This window comes from Pyrgilauda ruficollis, unplaced genomic scaffold (assembly GCF_017590135.1).
Source record: "Pyrgilauda ruficollis isolate IOZ18807 unplaced genomic scaffold, ASM1759013v1 scaffold23, whole genome shotgun sequence".
NCBI lineage: Eukaryota > Metazoa > Chordata > Aves > Passeriformes > Passeridae > Pyrgilauda > Pyrgilauda ruficollis.
Window position 1 is genome coordinate 5,817,955 of NW_024522539.1, and position 16,890 is coordinate 5,834,844.

General features: G+C 42.0%; 1 protein-coding gene across 1 annotated transcript in view; it reads left to right on the forward strand.

Moving 5' to 3' along the window:
* The window catches only part of AKAP13 (A-kinase anchoring protein 13), a 206,565-nt gene that overhangs the window by 41,117 nt on the left and 148,558 nt on the right, over positions 1-16,890 (forward strand). The window contains exon 3 of the mRNA XM_041468849.1: positions 6,508-6,604. The gene's annotated coding sequence lies outside the window, so the exon portion shown is untranslated. The remainder of the gene's footprint in view (positions 1-6,507; positions 6,605-16,890) is intronic.

Below are 16,890 nucleotides of genomic sequence, written 5' to 3' on the forward strand. Positions count from 1 at the left end.
ATCCTTGTCACAAGGCTTCTAAGTGCAGTAAAAATTTATTTCTTTGAGTATTTTTGTAAACTGTGTGGAAATGAAGAAGAAAATCAGTTTTGTACATGGGAAAAGTCAGATTAAACAAGTGAATTGTGTAGGCTTCACGGCTAGAGCAGGAATGCCTTGCACTGATGGTGAGTTTGATTTCCTTCTGTGGTGATGGAGCTCAATTACCTTATTTAGCTCCATTTTACATACAAGAGCTGAGAAGCAGGCCGCATTGACTGGGATGGTTTTGAACAACGAAAGCATGGGGATAACTTCATAACCTTGATGTTATGGCCTAGCTTTGAGCAAGATGATGGACCAGACAAGCCTTCAAACTGAAATTTTCACATTATTCTTGTTTCCAGCCACTCTGCCTTCTGTCAGGGTCCATATCCTGTTCTGGTGGTGACATGTCATCTTCCCAGGAAATGTCTGGCATGTCCTGTCACAACCTGCACCCAGTGTTTCAAAGAAAATAGGCCCATTCTGTTAAGTGGGGAGCTGTTGTTGAGTGGCTTTTCCTGTGCCTATGAGGCATTGTGTTGGTAGCTCTTGATGATGGCCATGCTGAAGTAGTCCTTGCCTTCACTGTTTGTGCTTCCTCTGTTTCCTGCTCTTCTGAAGGGGGTTTGTTTTGGGCTTTGCCCCATTCTAGCAGGAGGCACAACTCATAGAGACTGTCATCTGAATATCGTGGTAGAGGAGAGAGGAAGGAGAAGAATCTGTTGCAGAATTAGGAGTTCCTTAAAAAATATAGTTTTAGAAGTGTCTGAGGGCTTGAGAAGTTATTGAAGCTTGCTGCTTTTTGCTTTGTTTTTCAGCTAATCAGTCTGATCAGTTCCCTGTAGGAAGGAGAGAGTAGTGGTCTTGCCATGGTGGTTCAGTGAAGCGCTAATCCCTTGCACAGATTCCACAATTTAAGTTTTAATATCTCCCACAGACAGTCAGCCATGATGGTCTTGTGGAAACAGTTTGAAGTCCTTATCTCAGTCCTGATGTGGTTTAACAAGGCTGTCTGGAAAGAAGCAGTTGTTATTTAGGATGAGCATGGTGACAGGCTCCAGTTAAAAGAGTAATAGATTTCAGGACAAAGTCCTGCTTTTATTAGTGAGAACTAGTGGGTAACAAAAGCATTATTCTTTCCAGTTTTTCTTTTGTTCAATTTTGAAGGCTGAGACCTTGTGTACCTTTGAAGAGCACTCGTGCAGGACCACGCTCTTAGAGGTGAGGGGGTTTTCACTGCTTGCAGAGTCCTCGTGTCACCTCATCTTCTCCTGGGGAAACAGGTTGCTGTGTGTTATTGCCCAAGAGGTGTCTGTGAGCCCAGGTTGCTGTCCAGTGGCAAGGAAGAGAGCCATAAAGCATCACTGGTCTCTTTGTTTTGCTGCTTCATTGTGATTGCTGATTGAATTAAAAAACTTCAAACTTCTTCTTCAAAAATTCAGACTTCTTTCAGTTTTGTGTAGGTCTCCAAGTTCTAGAGAGAAAATTTGTGTCTGTCTAGGACTAGAGTGAGCAGAAAAGTGCTCTTGGTGTGTTGCTTCCTTGCTTCCCTTTTACTCCATTTACTCCATGGGACTAGTTCTGTTTACCAGTTCAAGGCAATACTGTCAAAAGAGTTTGGGTTTCAAAGTCAACTTAGTGTATATGAGGGAATATTTATCTCCCATCTCTTGGTAATCAGGATTGATGGGACTGCAGTTAACATCTTAATATTATTGCTTGCTCTGCAATGTGTAGAGATGTGAAATATGGATATGTTTTACTTTCTATTGTTTTAAAATTCTTGGCTTTTCCAGTATGCCAAGTCAGATGCTGCTGTCTAAACAAAACCCATCATTTACTTGCAATGGAATGTTGTGTGTGTGTGTCAAAATGTGATGAGATGCAATCTGCCCTCCACTCTTTGTGGTACAAATGTAGCTTGTTGCAATGGCTACGGGATCACACTTTATTTACACTTGTCCAAAGTGATGCAGATTTTAGGCAAATAATGTTTATGTCTTTTGTTTATATAGGATCATAGAATTGTGTAGCTTGGAAAAGACCCTTAAGGTCATCAGGTCCAACTATTACCCAGCTCTGCCAAGACCACTACTGAACCATGTCCCTAAATTGCCACTTCTGCACATCCTTTAAATGCCTCCAGGGATGGTGACCGCGCCAAGTTTTTGGGCAGATGTTCCAGTGCTTGACCAACCTTTGGTGAAGAAATTTTTCCTCATGTGCAATCTAAGCCTCCCCTGGCACAACTTGAAATGCTTTACTCTTGTCCTGTCGGTTGTTACATTGGAGAAGAGGCTGACCCCCACCAGGCCCCTCAATCCAGCCTTTCCAAATCCCTGTGCAGAGCCTTCCTGCCCTCCAGCAGATCAATACTCCTGCCCAGCTTGGTGTCATCTACAAACTGACTGAGAGTGCCCTCGTCCCCTCATCCAGTTGAAGGTGTTAAACAGGACTGGCCCCAGTACTGAGCCCTGGGGAACACCAGTTGTCACTGGCTGCCAGCTGGATTTCCCTCCACGTGCTGGGCCCAATAATCCAGACAGTTTTTAACCCAGTGAGCAGCAGAATCTGCACTCATCCAAGCCCTGAGCAGCCAGTTTCTCCAGGAGAATGCTGTGAAACAAGGTGTAAAAGGCTTACCTAAAGTCTAGGCAGACAACATCTGCACCCTTTCCTTCATCTACTAAACGGGTCACCTTGTCATAAGAGGAGATCAGGTTAGTCAAGCAGGACCTGCCTTTCCTAAACCCATGCTGGCTGGGTGTGATCCTCTGGTTGTCCAAGGAGTGTGTCCAGTTTACCTTCCCTAAGGAATTAGGAAATACTATTCTGACCATCAGCCAAATTTCTGGAAAGGTCTTGTGAGCCAGTCGCTCCTGGGAGATGCAGTAGAAGCAGGAAAAGGATGCCCTGTAACAAGAATATCATGGTATGCAAGTATAGGCTGTGTATTAAGAGCAAAAGATTGTAGCACGCGCAGTTGTACACCCAGCAATTTGGGAGATGAGGAGGGAAAGCAGCGTTTTCCTTGACAGCATTTTATAGAAATGATGAGGAGGTTTTATAGCAGGCAACAGCCAAAAGTCAGAAAAACCCCAGAGGTTTGTTTGGGTGCTGGGGACTTGCTGTGCTTGGGTGTCTTGCCTATGAAAACGTTCAGCTGTATCAAATAATCCCAAATAATCAGCTGTCCATCTCCTAGACCATTAGTTTTCTCATCTTGGTGGTGCTTCTTGAATTTGTGGAAAGGTTTGCAATGTCAGGTACAACCAGATGGTGAGATAAGTGGCTGGATGTATCCAAGTGCTCAGATGGCAGAGCAACAAAACATGGAACACTTCTCGGAAAAATAAAATAGGTTGGGGTGCAGGGAAAAAAAAGAGCAAATTTGAGGAGTGATTTCCTCTGTGCTGGACGCTGGGGAGTGTTTGGGAAGACTGGGAGTTTGCTGGGAAGGAATCAGCAAAGTAACTGGAAACCCTGAGGTCCACATGTTGGGAAGATACCAAACATGTTTAAGAGTCCCGACTGATTCCTCTCAAATATATTATCAATACAGAATAATTTCTTTTTTTGTCTGTGTTATTCACTGTCATTCATTTAATTTGGAAATATAACAAGACTACCTTTTGGTGCTTTTCTCCTCTGCCTCTTGAGGATGTACCAGATGCAGATCACCTCTAAGCTATTGAGCTTTTTTGGTAAAACAACTCATCTCTTACAACAATTGCATATATAATTCAAAGAGTCAGTTAATATTATCTTCTTAAAATTGTAAGCAGCTGTAACACTGTCCTTAAATTTTCTTTTCCTCTCTCTCTCTCTTCATAAAGAGTGTTTCAGTAATTAATCAGTGGCATGGGTAATTTCTGCTTTAGCTGTCTCAGTGGGGAGGGAGCAAGACCATAAACAGTCTGCTATCAAATAATTGTGTCCTAACAAAAGAGATGGGTTTTCCTCCCTATTGTTATTAAACTCAAGCAAAATAGGATGTGTAAAGGTAGGTGTGAAAAGGACTCCCCTTTACATTCTCATTTACTTTAGTGAGCACTGTGGATTATCATGACTGTAGGCCCTTTTAAGGGAGAAATTATCCAGAGTTACATGTTGTTTGGAATATTTGCAGAGCTGTGTAGAAACCAAATTGCTTTTTATAAAGGTACTGTATGTATATAATTCTTTCCTTGTGATAATACTGAGCAGTTTTTCATTTGTATAGCAGTATGAGCTCACCCATGAAACATATATTTTAAACCCATCTTTTTAAGATTCAGAAAACAGGAGCTATGTCGGTGTTCGTCAACACTTGGTAATGATTTCCCAGTAAAGGAGGAGGAGGAGGAGGAGAAGAAATCCCCATGGGGAAATCCTTCTGAAATGGGTGTGCTTAGGCATGCGGGAGTTGTCCCATAACGATTTCATGGGAAGCAGGAATCAGTTCTTTGGGGAATTAGTACTTTGATGTGGACAACCTTGCTGATGGTGAGGCCTCTTTACATACAGAACGAAAATATATAAGACTTCTAATGTTACTTTCTTCTTCTTGTAGCAATCTAAAAACTCCCACGGAATAAAACCAGACAAAAAAGCGTGAGGAAGAATGTTATGATTTATGTTAGTTTTTCATTGCTGGGCCAGTTTATTTTCTCCAGTTGCTAATACTTTCCAGGTCCTGAGCATCCAAGTGAGCTTTCCATATACACACCCTCATTCCTTAGTGGAGATGAGGAAAAACCTGCAGTGATTCACAGCATGCTCACTCTCTACCCTGGCAATGTTAGCCATACCCACAGTCCTTGTTGGTTCAAAGGGATAGCAGCAAACCCTGCTTTCTCTGCCAAAATAGACAAATAGAGTATTAAAAGCCAAGTTATCAGTGTCTCAGAAGTAAGTGAAACCACTGTATTGTTGTTGTATGTGCCTTGGAAAGAGCTGTTCCTTGGAGATCAACACAGGATGGCAAATAGTTAATCATTGCTTTATCAAACAGTAACCATCTCCTAAATTGAGGTCCTGAAAATAACACTACAAAAATGCCAGAGGAAAGTTCCAGTCTGCTTGTTTGTGACTGCGAGGGTGGTTTTTACTGGTTAATGAATCCAAAGAGTGTTTGTACGCTCTTAACTGGGATTTAAGAGTTCAGGTAATTCCACTTTCAGCTCCAGTAGTTTGGCATAAGAATGTAATTCAGAAATGTGTGACATGGTAATGAAGGAATTCATGCAACATCCTCATACTTTAAGTGGATAAAATGTTTTCTGGTTTTCCTCTTTAGTCTATATCTAAATAAACATATTTGCAGTAAAGCACAGTACCCTGCAATGCCTTGCAAAATACTCTCCCCATTTCTCAGCAGAATGGATAAAAGAGACTTTTAGCTGTTAATCTTAAGAAAAAACATTGTGTAAAACTGACATTGTGGTATTCAGGTGATGTAGTTCTTGTGTAGATGGAGTGAGATTTGTTGTGCAGTGCCTCACCTTGCAGTCCTGTACTTTCCCCAGCTAATTCACACAGTACAATTGATTTCCCAGCTGGTAACTAGTTTTGTCATTGTTACTTCTGTGCTTGTAATTGCACTTTGAGGTTGGCAGGTTGGCTCAGGCTGTGAGATTCCCAGATGATGGATGTTTTCCCAACAGGGAGAGTGCAGGGACAGAGTGTCCCTCTGGTAGAGTAGGAGGAGGCAGTTGGTGTGCTGTGCTTGTGTTCAGTGGTGTTTGTGTGCAGCCACAGCCTTTCCTGGTGTGGTAACCAAATGATGGTCTGAGATACCCTGATAACTTTGACTTAGCTAATAAAATTTCCCGCACAGCATTTAATAAACTGTAGCCCAACCTTGGCTTTTTCACCTTTTGACATTGATTCACTTTAACTGCTCTTTCTAGGTATGCTTTGGAGACCATCCCTATGGATGAATCTACTGAGTAGACTTTGTCCCAAAGCTGGAAATCAGCCTGTGAAAAAGTACAGGCTACCCAAAAGGGTTTGGCAGAGGTGTCCTGGTAGATTTGGGCTTCATCTGCTGGCCACCATCTGCCATCATCTACCTTTGAAACACCTTGGTGTAATGGAGTCCACAAAGAGTTTGATGGAGTCTGTCTGGGAGGGCTGTGTTGATGGATGCAAAGGACTTAAGGCCAGCTTAATTGTTTGGGATAAGGTGATGGACAGCAGATCAACAGCTTTGGGGATAAACCAAATAGCAGGACAGCAGCAAATACAACTCAGCAGTGCAGTTATTTTTAGGTGGTGCCAGATGCCCATGTGTGTCTATAAATAGCCCTATCCATAATGTGGCCATTGTCCTGTGTGTGCTCGTGGAGCCACATGGGACTGCTGCAGGAAGCAACACATGCCTCCCACATGGCTAGCAAGGGAGAGGCTAAGGTGTTGCAGTGCCATTTTGGGTGTTGGGACTGCTCTCAGCCATGCTGACCCTTGCACGTGGTGACTCTTTCTTCTTCTTCCCCCTTCTAGGAGCTGAGTGTTGTGACCTGCCCTACTTCTCTCTGCTCTGTGTGGGAACAACCTGAGGAAGATCTTGGAGCCACCTGTACTGCTTCATGCAGTTAAAGTAAGGTTAAATGTTTTGGCAGCTCTTTTAGGTATACACCAGGATTGAGATGAGGAGTTTGGGAGAATGGGTTTGCCCATTGTCAAGCCATTTGTCAAACTTAGCCTTGACAGGAGGAGGAGATGCTAATATCAAAGGAATTACAGTGATATAAACAAATTCAACAAGTTATTTTGCCATAAAATACAATCTCTTTGTGGTGGGTTTAGAAAAGGGATATGTGGTGTTGCCTCCTGTATCAACCAGATGCCACAGTGTAAAATAGCACTTAACACTTAAAACATCAGCTGTTTTCCCCTAATATTTTAAGATAGAGCTCTCATGTCCCTGGGGCAGCAGGCATATGGTTACAGCCCCAGGATTTCCACAGGAGCTGGCTGGGATCAGAGCTGAGATGCCTCCCAGTCAGCGCAGCGGCTGTTGGTCTGTCTGCCCAGGAGCAGTCGTGGTGTTGAGGCTTCTAGGTTTGTTGTTCAGCTAACACCAGCTTCTTGGTGTGGTGAACCAGATCACGGGATGGATCTGACCTAGAAGCGAGTATATGGTTATTGCAATGCTGACAGGAGCTGTTTTGACTCATGGAGTTACACCCTTTCTCTCCAAAAAGACTTGAATGTGCAAAAACTGTTAGCCTGAAGCAAAGAAACTGCCAGAGTCTTGCCTGGAAATGGGTGCTTGCCATGTGTGAGCTCTGTCAAGGGAGGGAGGGAGGAAAACCACTGCAAGCTGCCTCTTTTCTCCTCCCACTGTCCCTAACCTGTTTACCTTCTGCAGTGCCTCGTATTTTCCATGGTCTTGCCTACAAGACCAGTGCTTTAACGAGACTGAATCCAAATCGTTTGGTGTTACTGAGCTGTGGCAACAGCTGGGTGGATTAATCATAAATTGTTGGTACTTGTAGAGAGACAAGTATGTATCGTAATAATTTGGGTTTTTCCTTTTTTCAGTGGGGTTGAGCAGTGGAATTATACCTATTTTCAGACCCTAAGAAAGACATTAAGTCCTTGGCATGATTATGAATGGAACCTGCTTTATCAGGAATGAATAAGTGGCTTGCTGAGAGCTGTCTTCCAAGTTCATCATGTTTAAAGGAGGAATGCACGACACCAGCTGCAGAGAAGCAATTTGTGGCTTGATTTGTCATAGTATTTCTTAACTTTCTGCTAATTTGGGGAGTGTGGTGAGTTGCAGCAGGCTGTGCTCACTGCTGAGGAAGATTCCAGACCCTTTCTGGGGGTGACCAAGGGGGATGACTTTTTGCACTCAGTTGCAGCAGTGAAATCTCTGGGGAGGCCCAGCACAGGCAGCAAGAGCTTCTCACCTGAAGTCCTGCCTGGGAACCAGCCTCTGCCTCACATCTGATTTTTGGGTGTGCCTCCTCAGAAGGATCTGGGAAAAAAAGAAAGGCTAATTTGAAGTTCAGGAGCAGCATTCTCATACCCTTTCCTTTTTCTACCTGCTGGTCTAGTATTTCCATAATTGTGTTTATAATGACAATCTTTTCATTTCATTCATAAAGTGGTTACTGCTTAATGAACTTCATGTTAATGAGCTCTGTAACATTTAAAATAGCTGCATAACTTGAAAAAAGCCATCAGCAATGAAGGGACGGATTTCCACTCCCCGAGCTTAATCCTGTGTTATAACATAATTGTGGAGAGTTGCCTGGCTGGGAACAGCTGCACAGCGTGGGCTCTCGCTTCTGCAGAGCTCCTTGTCCCTGAGCTGGGGTAATAAATGATTTACTGGGGAGGCTGGGACCTCTGGGCACTTAACCCATTCATTTCCTGAGGGACCAGCCTGAAAGGTCACTTTGTGAATGCAGTGGAAAGAAACAGTTTTAAGTGTCTGCAGAATGTGGGGTTTTGCATATGAGCATGCTGCAGAAAGGCTCAGGTGCAGAAAGTGGGGTAGTGGAGCTGGGTGCAAACTGTGCTTACTTGGATTTTCATTATTTGATGCCTTAATTTATTTTAAAATGGGGCTTGAATGAGTGTTCTCTCTTTTCTGGGCTAGGGATGTAATATTTTCTGTTGCTTGGGGTTTTACTTCCTGTGGGATATTCCCAGTGCAATACAGTGCCCTGGGAGCAGAGCTCTCATTTTTCTTGCAGGGAATGCCACACCAAGTGACTCCATCATTTCAGTTGCTGACTGAATGATGAGCATTTTTTGAGCCTGTTGTGCCTCAGAAAGGATGTTTCAGCAAAATGGCCATGTTCTCTCATTGCCTAAAGTGTATGTTTGGAGAAGAACATTTTCCCATAGTTTTGTGAGTTGAAAGAAGAGGAGCAATTATGAAGAAACAATTTGTAATTCTGCAGTGTCAGATGTGGTTGTGCTGTGCCACAGGGAGCGAGGTTAGCACAGGTACTCCTGTAGGAAACCTGAAGTTTCTGATGAAATTTTCTTCTTCTGGAGTAAAGTGTTAGCCAGGCTTTTCCTGAGTAAGTCTGTGGTGCCTGGGGCCATGGTGGCAGCATTTGCAAAATGGAGCCTAAAGGGAAAAGTGAGTCTGATGTATTCTTCAGAGAAAAAAGCTCATTAAAATGTTGGGCACTGAAGCTTCTTAGACCAAAATGCAAGCGGAAACATGTCCTGCATCTTGGTCTTGATGCCATTTTTTTCCAACTCTACCTGTGGTTAGAACTCTCTGCTGTGGAGAGGTAAGGTTGATGCATGCCTTTATTAAAATATGCATTGGGTAACTACCTGGTTTGTAAATGCTAGGAAATATTTAATATTTGTCAGCTTTAAAGTATGTGATGTTTTGGGCATCATGGGCTGTTTTCTACTGCAAGCCTGTGTTTTTGGGAATGCAGTACAAGTGCTGTGGTTTTGGGAAGCACAGAAAGAAGCCGGGCCTTACTGCTCAGCTCTAGGGCTTGGGGACGTTGTTTCTTTTACTGAAACCATCATTGTTCAGCATAGTTCCTAAAACAGCAGAGCCTGGAGAGTCAGAGAATAGTGAGGTGGAGAAGGTTTTAGGACATGTGCTGTAGTAAGAAGTGTGGGAATCAATAGAGGCTTTGCTCACTTCCACTGCATATGTAAGGCTGTACGCATCTCCTCTCTGTTGACAGCTCTCCACTGTGTTTATCCTTCTATGCACTGGGGTGAAGTACTCCCCAAAGCCTGTTCTTGCCTCCTTCCATTCTTCACCTTGTCTCATATAATGCATCTCTGTTTTCAAAGATAGCCAGTAAGTTGCATGATGCTTCAGCTGCCCATTTTGATACTGGGGATTTTCATTAAGTTCCTGGTTAAATCCCAAAGTCAAGAATCACCCCTGCAAACATGAGCTGGTTCTCACTGAGAGCTTCCCCACAGTTTACTGCCAAAATGTGTATTCAAACAAGAAGATGCACAGGAAGGTATAAATGGATTTTGCTCATTTGAGGAGGCAGCTAGAATGTCTGCTAAGGATTTCTGGAAGTTAATATTTGAGCCTGAGATAAAAGTCTCATGCATACGTGAAACAGCTGCCCCAGAACCTGTTGGAGGACTTAATTTGAGTATAAACATATGTGTGCTCTTGCGTACATGCTGCTCTTTAATTCAAGTCGACTGCTAGGTCTTAACTTTATTAGGCTGTAGCTACTTGAACTGAAGATGTGGTCTGTGATTTTTATTCTATTATAGAAGCATGATGCCTCCTTTTGAAACGTTGTTTGGATTTTACAAATCGGTATCTTAAGTACTGTTTGCCTTTACTAATATATTAGAGGAAAAAATTTACAAGTGAGGGCAGGGTTATATCGGATTACTAGTGAATTGCTTGACAGTATGTGTGTACTGTAAAATGGGAAATTAATCACCCTGTGTTGATGACCCATGGACATTTACAAAAGGCTGGTCTTTCTGTAGCGCAAATAGATTCCGGAAACAGGAAAGAGGCTTATGACAAGAGGATGAGATCAGTTTGTATAATTAGAGCTGGCTAATAATCCTTTTTTACTCTCTGTTTTTCCAACTTTTGCAGTATATTTCTTTATTTGAAATTGGGCATATGAACTGCAAAGAGATAGCTGCTGTGATTTGAGTTGTTTAGGTTTGTTTTTTGTACCTACTAATAGGTGAAGGGATGGAGCAGGGAAACACATTAGAGAGGGAACTCTGCCTCCCCCTACATGGGGAAAGCACTGCTTTTGTTATCTCAACACAGCTTCATATCTTCCCAGGCTTTGGGCAGGAATTAAGTAATCCAGGTGATTATCTTTTTGACAATTATGAGGTTGAAATGGTCCAAAAGAAGAATGCTGAGACTAAGGGTCTTTGGCTCTGGAGTAAGACAGGGCTAGCAAAGCTGAGTTAGGGACTTACCATAGCATGGATAAAGCTTAAGCTTATTTTTTTTTTGGTGTGTGTGTGTTTGTATCTGCTTGCCTGTATCTTACCTTTGTGTTACACTTCATTATTTTAGGGAGGGTAATGGGAAAGGTTTGGGTGAGGCAGGTGGTGGGTGCAGCCCCTGGGCAGCCCAGCTCCCAGCCCAGGAACAGTGTGGTGCCAGTTCCTGCTGCCAGGAAGCTGAGCTACATTAAGCAAAGCGAGTTAATCTATATCCAGGGCATTTTATTAAATCATCAGTCAATTAAATTGGTGACGCTCTGTTAGCTTGTGTGCAGTGAGGCTCCAGCCCCTCTGCAAGTGGCTCAGCTCTGCAACTCCCCCACTGCTGCTTGATGGGCTCTTGTATGTGCAGGCCACAGTTCTGTGGTTGCCAACACTGTCAAGAAAAAATCCAACAGATTTTTAGGCAGATTTTGCTCTTCAATATGTTCTTTGAATTACTTTTTTTTTTTCTGGAGGGAGAAGATTGTTGTGAAGTTTCTTTTTCTTTTTGTGACAGGAATCTGTGTGTGTCTGGTTTTCCTGAGGGTGGCTTGCTGGGTTACCTCTGTGCTGTTGGAGGAGAGTGATGATAGATCCAGAACAGCACAAAACATCTTTAAACCTCCTTTTCATCCCTCCCTCGTACCCAAGAAACTCCTGTTTTATCTGTAGTTGAATGGGAGCATATGTTTTTGTTTGCAGACAGGACACAGCTGGGAAGCAGTATCACCTGTGGAAATGCTGCATGAGCGATGAATTTTTATTACTAAGCAATCCATTTAGTGAGAAAACATCATGTTCAGCGAGTTATGTAAATTCAGGTGATTGTACACAAATATCTGGAGGTTTTGTAGTTCTAGTCTCAGCTGTGGTACTAAACACAATGCTGCAATATGCTGGTAACTTGTTTGGATGTGGTTTCTTGTTTCCTCAGCTCCTCTCCTTTCCAGGGTCAATGACATCTGCTGGTGGTATTACTTCCCTGTGTGTCTGCTAAATAAATTTGGGATGAGTTACTTCTCCTAATGCCTCCAGACTCTTGTTTCTGACCAGATATACAAAGTCATGCATTATTTCAGCTACAGAGAAAGTTGTTCTTCATTTGGAATTATGGTACTTGTCTTAGGGTTTATTTTAGTCACTGCAATTGCAGCTACTCTATTTATACAAATTTCTCCATGCACATTCTTGAAGAACTGGGCTATGGGTTTATTTTTCCTGTCAAAGCTATTTGTAGGTTTTGTCCTGGTTTTTTCAGTCTCCTTTCACATGGGTTTTAAGGACAGGGCAGTAGTACACTGATTACACTGATTAGAAAGCTCATTTGAAATATGAATGGTGAGTTCTGGTGTTCATTCAGTGTTGAATGAAACTCATGGAACAGAGTGTGTGGACAAACCCACATCTTGCCTAATACCACAAGGTGAGAATAACTTACTGCAGGTCTCAACTTTGCAGGAATACACCCAGGAAAAAGACCACACAAGAAAATATAAGTAATAAAACCAACATCAAGTCATTGTTTCTTTCCATTTTCAGAGTTTTTGCTAAAGGTGAAAAAGAAAAAAAAAAAAAAAACCCAAACAGAAAAGCCCAAAATAAACCAAGAAGAGCCTTTTTTCAAAGAATTGGGTTACAACAAAAAAATGAGGAGACTGATGATGGGTAATACAGCACAATAAAGGTCATATACCACTCAGAAGAAAAGGGGAATATTCCAGCTTAGCAATTCCCCTGACACTAGGGGAGAACAATAAACTTGTGAAAGACATTGCTATTTTAGTTCTCTTTGCATGAAATCATGGCTCCAGCAGGAATTCCTCTGTATATGGGCAGTTGGTCTCCTCTCTGCTCCCCTCACTTACCACTTCCCCATCTTTATTTATCTTGTGTAGTTTGAGCAGCAGCTCTGTAGGGCCTGAAACCCAATCCTCTTGATATTTCCAAGTACTTCAGAAATTAACATTTTGTACCACCAGGAGTGCCTTTGAGGACACTGTGCTTTGTTGAATGAGAAGTGATGAGGTTTTGGAGCCTTGGTTTTATTTTTGTAGTGCAGCCATATAGAAGGAAGTGATGCAACTCAGCAAGGGAGGTGAATGTGTGCTCCCAGGAAATCCTGGGATTTCTTTAAACTCTTTCACAACTTCTGGGCTATTTGCCTAAAGGGTTACCTATAAGGCAGGTTGCCCCACTGTGGGTTATTGGTGCCCCTGTTCAAAGAAATATATAAAATAAATTCTGTTTGTCTTGCTCTCTTGCAGATAACTAGCATCAGTAGTGTGTTCCTAATTTCTATAGGATATATGTAGTTTGGGCTACCTGATGAAGTGTTGCTCCAGAGCCTTGAAATCAAAGTTTAGTCTCTTCAAACCAGTTCTACAGGATATAATTTTTACAAAATAAGTTCTGTTGCATCAAAGAAAGAGTAAATCCTCCTTTGGCTTTCATCCCAGCAATGCTGTGATACTTACAGCTGGAAAGCCATCCTGCTTTCTCTGCATTTCTGTTTATCTACTGGAATGCTTTCCATGCCATCTGTAACCATCAGATCCTTCTTGTGTTTTTTGGCTGTTCTTTCTTGCCTACAACCACAAGCTCTTCATGGCTAAGATGGGGTTGGGTTTTCTTCAGGGTTTGGTTTTTTTTTTCTTTGGTACAGCTCAGAGTGCATGGGTAAGGCCTTGCAAATAAGGATGAATGTTTCTAAAAATCGAATGTTAAAATGATGAATGAAAAGGTCAAGTGCTAAGATTAAGTTCAGCTTAAACTTGAAGTATATGTCTAACTGAAGTTTACTTGAAATACCTAAAAACTGGACTTGAAAAGCTTGAAAAAGCTCAAACACCTACAATTGCAGTTTGTTCAGTGCATGAGGGAGAGGAAAAGGGGGTAGGCAGGCTTTCCCAGCTACACCACATGGATTAGATACCCCTCATCCTCCTGGTTGTTGCAGTTCTGCTCTGTTGTTGGAGGCAAGAGTGGTTGTTTTTGTTTCTGCCATCCTGTAGATCTTTCTCATTAAAAAAAAAAATTAAATTGTTAATGGGTAGCTCTTGAGAGTGGCACTGTGTTTTCTTTCTTATATATTCTCCATATGGAGCCAGGCAGCCAGGAGTGGATGCTGGGGAGCTCACAGAAGCTGGTCAGTGAAACCAGCATTTGATTTAACCCACTGCTAAAAAGAGCAATCCTCAGCAGGGTATGATGGGAAAATGGAAAAGGCATTTTGGCATTTATGGTGTTCAAGGTCCTTCAGCCCTGCAGACTGTATGTGGGATGGGTTGGCCTGGAGGAGCACTGACCTCCCTGTCAGATTTGTCCTCATGATACACACTTTGCCTGCAATGCCTAGAAGAAATAAGCCACCTAATTATGGCCAAATTAGTGGTAGCTGGGGGCAGTGGATGAGAAGAGGGTTTATTGCTTTGGCATGAGGGGTTTGTGTCCCTTCCTGCTGCCTGTGCTTATTTGTAAACTCTTCAGGGCAGAAACTTTGTTTGCATTGACATTTTTACAGCATGTAACCAGTGGGGCCCTAATTCTGGATGAGGTTTTGGGAACCACAGTAAAGCAAATAATTTTTTTTTCCCTTTCTTTCCCTGACATATATTACCATACCCAGAGAAATGAAGAGCAGTCATTTGTCCTCATCCATGAAATTTTATGTGAAATAACAGAATTTTTCTAGAAGAGACATTAATAAAACTCACTGTATTAATTCTTCAGTGCTTAACAGAGCAGAAAGGTTTCTGTCCCATTTTGAGAAGGCTTTCTATTTTACTGACATCTGCAGATTTTTACAATGTCTGAAGCCACTATTGCTTTGAAGAACTTGAACCTGGATTTTCATTTCATGTCCTACTTTCCAGTTTGCAAATACAAGGGATTTCACTGTGTTATCCTAAGGTGGAAAACCTAATATAATTCTAGAAACCTTGCAGTGTAATTGTCTGGATGTATATGGAGCTTGTGATAAACCTCCCACTGAAATTCAAAAGGTTTAGCTATTCGTGAGAAATACCATAAATGTTTTAAGTACAGGTAGCTGCTGCTAGAACAGAATCTGTGGGCTGCCATCAGGGTGTTGGGTGGGAGCTGAGCAAGGAAGGTGGGATTTATATTTACCTGTTCTTGTTAGTTTGGCTTTCAGGACAGTTCATGTGCAGTCCAGATCCTGATTTCATGGCAGGGCCAGTTATTCTCACTGCATTCTTCTGTATCTGGTACAGCAAGTTCTTCCTGCCCAAAAAGATAGAAATGGCTTTCTGGGGCTCAGAGCAGGCATTGGCTTGAAGGATGTGCTTTTCTAATAGTAGGAGAAAACAAAGTTTAGCTGCTAGGTTCCTTTCCCTCCTCATTGTTACACTTGAAGTAGTCCAACTTACTGACTATATTAGGATCCCTGTGTATCTTGGCTAGGTTATGACCAGTATGATCTGCTTTTTGTTTTTGCTCTTCTTACTGGATTAAAGGTTTTTAAAAGTTTTTCAGAGGCTGCTCCCTGCTTGTCTATTGTTTGGACAAATTCACTTGTCTAGAAACCTAAATTTAGTTCTTTACTGACGCAGAGTAGTCATTCAGGCTTATCTGTCACTCAGTTTTTCTCCTATGTTTTTGCCAAATAACTACCTAACAAGATAAAGTGAAATATCTTCCAAACCTGCCTGGCTCCTTGCAAACTAAGTTTACATCCTTAGAAAAATTGGAATGACATGTACATTATGAACCAAGGCATCACTTTAAGTGACTGATGTAAGGGTCCAGTAAAATAGGAGGGGGGAAAAAAAATCTTCCTGCAGGAAGTATTCCCATGATTTTTTGACAAGACCAGGTGTTCAGCAGTGTCACCTTATTTTGCTGCTGCTATTGTGCACTTCTCTTGCCAGAAAAAAACCCCAACAAAAACTGTCATGAGTTTGAATTCACAGGGAATTAGTCTATACCAATGAGAAATTCTAAAAATCCATGTGTGAAGTGAGCTTGAAAGCTTGGGGTTTTTTTCAAGCATGATTCGATTTCTGTATGATACAATAAATACTCTTGTCTAGGGAATGTTTTTATGTTCCTGTTCAGGACACCCAGGTTCAGAACAAGAGAGAGAGGCTCAGGTAGGTCATGAGGGAGCTTGGCAGATTTTGTGCATTTTTTGGTGTTGTTTCTTTTTTTCATTTTGAGCCCTCAGTAGGACTGGAACTGCCAGGGGCATGTTCTAGGGCACAAGTGAAGATTGTTTTCAGAGCTGTTCTTGGAGCTCACCTGCCCAAATGGCAGCTAGTGCTACTAATCCCCTCTTTTCCTGAGTAAGTTTTTGTAAGAGCTGAAAATACAGTGAAAACTATCAGGCATAAATATCAGGGTGTTCTTGCTGTACAAAGAAGTTCAAGGTTGAAAACAGGTATGAATTGGACTGGATTTAAAACTCTTGCAAAATACTTGTCCATCCACTGGCTGCCTCAGAGGATGGACAGATATTTTGCAGAGGGGCTGTTTTGATGCACAAGCTTGGATGATGCTCTGGTATTTTAAAGCAACTGGCACAAAAACATTTTGTAAAATAGAGCATGTGAGGGAGCAAGGCTAGCTGGAATCAGCTAAGAGAACTTAGGCTGTGGTTTAATTTCTGTCTCACTAAAGGCAAACTGTGGGATTTGGAAAGGAGAAAAGTATGAACAAGATCCTGCATTTTTGGTGTGAAAAGCAGAATGGTATTTCATATATTTTAAAAAAGAGCTTGAAGTATTTGCAGAGCATTACCAGTTCTGCAGACATGAGTAACAGCAGAAATTCCATTTTTAATTGTTTTGCATTCCTTCATCTTAGGATCCTGGATCTCTTAACACACACATTAAATGAAAACTTAGAGCTTTTGTTTAGAGTGAATATTTTCTGCTGGAGTGGAGGAACTAATGCAAGAGAAATTCTGGTTCAACTGATTCAAAGCTTAATATA